Source organism: Nomascus leucogenys, chromosome 1a (assembly GCF_006542625.1).
Source record: "Nomascus leucogenys isolate Asia chromosome 1a, Asia_NLE_v1, whole genome shotgun sequence".
NCBI classification, from domain to species: domain Eukaryota; kingdom Metazoa; phylum Chordata; class Mammalia; order Primates; family Hylobatidae; genus Nomascus; species Nomascus leucogenys.
In genome coordinates, this window is record NC_044381.1 from 58,376,765 (window position 1) to 58,379,821 (window position 3,057).

General features: G+C 46.4%; 1 pseudogene; it reads left to right on the forward strand.

Annotated features, from left to right (window-relative positions):
* The first annotated feature begins 1,487 nt into the window (after positions 1–1,487).
* Positions 1,488–2,575, forward strand: LOC100584272 (annotated as a pseudogene).
* Positions 2,576–3,057: the final 482 nt, after the last annotated feature.

Consider the following 3,057-nt stretch of genomic DNA (forward strand, 5'->3'; position numbering starts at 1 on the left):
AGCACCTATTTCTTCCGAGAACTTTGCTGCATGTTCTAACACAGCCAGAAATATGACAAAACTACAGAATGAGACAAGAGTTTAGGAATTCTTTGCCATGTTAGAGATAAGAAAAATTTAGATTTATTTAGAATATCTGGCTCTTGCCTTAAAGAACTTTTAGAGCCAGTTAACAATATAAGACATAGTCCTTGAAACAGCTTAAAAAAAAAAAAACCCAAAGCACATTTTAATCCATTATTACATGAGCGATCACAGACTTCAAATTTACAGGAATTCAGAGAAAAAAAAATTACTGTAAGGTGGCCCCAGCTGAGCCCGGCAAAGAGAAATAGGGAATGGTGATGAAGGCACAGCTTCCAGCATTGAGAAAGATCTCTGGGAGGAGGCAAGTTGGGTGATAGGAGAGGGGCCCCGGTGAGAAGCATGAAAGGCAAAGCTGGATAAGTGGGATCACTTAATGGACAGCTTTCTATCAGACCCCAGAGCCTTCAATTCCCCTAAAAGTAAACAAGCCATTACAGGTTTTGAAGCAAGAAAGAAACATCATGAAAACAGTATTTCAGAAAAGGAGCTCCACCGTAGCATGGTGGTTAAGGGTACGAGCTTTGGAGCCAAGTAGGCTCTCTCTGAATCCTGGCTCCACCATTTTCTCGGTCCGTGACCCTGGGTGAGTCACTTAACCTGTGTCCTCACCTTCAAAATGGGAATAATAATAGTTCTCACTTCACCAAGCTATTAAATATTTGGAGGATTAAGTAAATTAATATTTGTGGTATATTCAGAGCAACGCTTGCACTTATTAACAGTCTTATGAAACCAGATATTAAGGGTGTGGGGATCTGGCTCATGGAGATTAGTTCGATGACTTCCGGCATAAAGCAGGGGGCAGAGGGTGGTGGTTGAATCTAGGTAAGGAATTCCAGCCAGTGCACCCAAAGAGGGGTGTGGACTTGGTAACTGAGCAAGTCTGGGGCTGAAGTAGAATAAAGAGTTAAAGGTGAACCCACAATGCTGAGAAGATAACTGGGTTCATCAGTTATTTTGGAGAAATAAACGTCAAGCATAAGAAAATGGCTCCCTGGGCCGGGAGCAGTGGCTCATGCCTGTAATCCCAGCACTTTGGGAGGCTGAGGCAGGCGGATCACAAGGTCAGGAGATCAAGACCATCCTGGCTAACATGGTGAAACCTCGTCTCTACTAAAAAATACAAAAATTAGCCGGGCGTGGTGGCGGGCTCCTGTAGTCCCAGCTACTAGGGAGGCTGAGACAGGAGAATGATGTGAGCCCAGGAGGCGGAGCTTGCAGTGAGCCGAGATCGGCCACTGCACTCCAGCCTGGGCGACAGAGCCAGACTCTGTTCTGCCCCCTCCAAAAAAAAAAAAAAAAGAAAAAGAAAATGGCTCCCTGCTCCAAGCCGGCCTAGGCGCCCGCTGCCAGTATGAACACTTGTGGCATGCTGCAAAAGGATCTGATTAAAGAACGTAGAGAAATTCATATATGTGAAATTGATTTCCATGGAAACCTAGTCACGCTCTGATGACAGTTGTGATGGCGTTGCTGCCTATAATTTTGCAAACATGAGGCTTCCCAGTGAGTCTGGGAAGGCTGTAGGACCCGCACCCAGTGCAGACACTCAACCTCTCAGGGTGGTGATGAAGCTTCCAGCGCGAAATACCAGGGGAGCAGCCAACAAAAAAGCAGAGCCCCCTCCCCGAACCCTCAGAGAATTCCGTGACCAATTCCAGTTCTGATTTGGAAGATAAAGGTGACATGAATTTTTTTGGAGAAAAAGGCTTTCAGTATAAAGCAAAACAAAGCAATGCCTGGAAAACACATGTCAGAGTGAGAAAGCTTCCCTGGCTTGTTCCTTAGAAGACGTTCCCTCCCAGGCTCCAATTCACAATCAAGGACATCCCCAAGGCATACATTTCCGGGTGTTGCTTCCAGGAGAAACCCTGAACAGAGAGCTCCTCTTCTCACCAAGTCCCCTGGTCCCTTGGCGCTCTACTCATGGAGGAGGAGGAAGAAGAGGAAGAGGATAAGGACACGCCAGTGAGAAACAGCAAGACAGTGGATGGCTGCGTGAAGGAAGATGACATGCCCAGAATTCATTGCTCCAGCTCATCCATGACCCTTCTGCATATAATTCACCCAGGGGAAGAAGTCACAGAGGAAGGGTTGGAGGCCAACTGCAGCAACTCTCCAAAGAAGATACATAACGATTCCCTGGGCTCTACTTGTTATCAATGGTGTCAGAAAACTATTGCTACCAAAACAAACTGCAGAAACCCAGACTGCTAGGGCATTCAAGGCCAAGTCTGTGGCTCCTGCCTTCCAAACCCTTATGCTAAAGAGGTCAGGGATGCTCTAGTGGCATTGCCCACCTTGTTGAGAAATCTACAACTACAGTTTCTGCCAGCAGCAAGACGGAAGGTGTGCAACTGATATCCTGGTGTATTTCGCCAAATATCCTGGCCCTGGGAATGTGCACGCTTACTTGGAAAGTCTGAAAAAGGAATTTGAAATGCAAGCACAATATCTGCAAAATTCACAGCCTGCCATCCATTTCTAAAATCTCTCTTGTAGGGCCGGGCGCGGTGGCTCACGCCTGTAATCCCAGCACTTTGGGAGGCTGAGGCGGGTGGATCACGAGGTCAGGAGATCGAGACCACGGTGAAACCCCGTCTCTACTAAAAATACAAAAAATTAGCCGGGCGCAGTGGCGGGCGCCTGTAGTCCCAGCTACTCCGGAGGCTGAGGCAGGAGAATGGCGTGAACCCGGGAGGCGGAGCTTGCAGTGAGCCGAGATTGCGCCACTGCACTCCAGCCTGGGCGACAGAGCGAGACTCCGTCTCAAAAAAAAAAAAAAAAAAAAAAAAAAAAAAAAAAAAATCTCTCTTGTTAACATTTTCGATTTTGTCATTGATTGAAACCTGAGTTAAGAATCTCAGTGATCAGTCTATTGTATAAGAAACTCCAATCAAGTTAATCTCACTAGACACACGTGTTTCTGCAATATCATAGAAAGCATATTACTAGTTATACTTTGCTCTC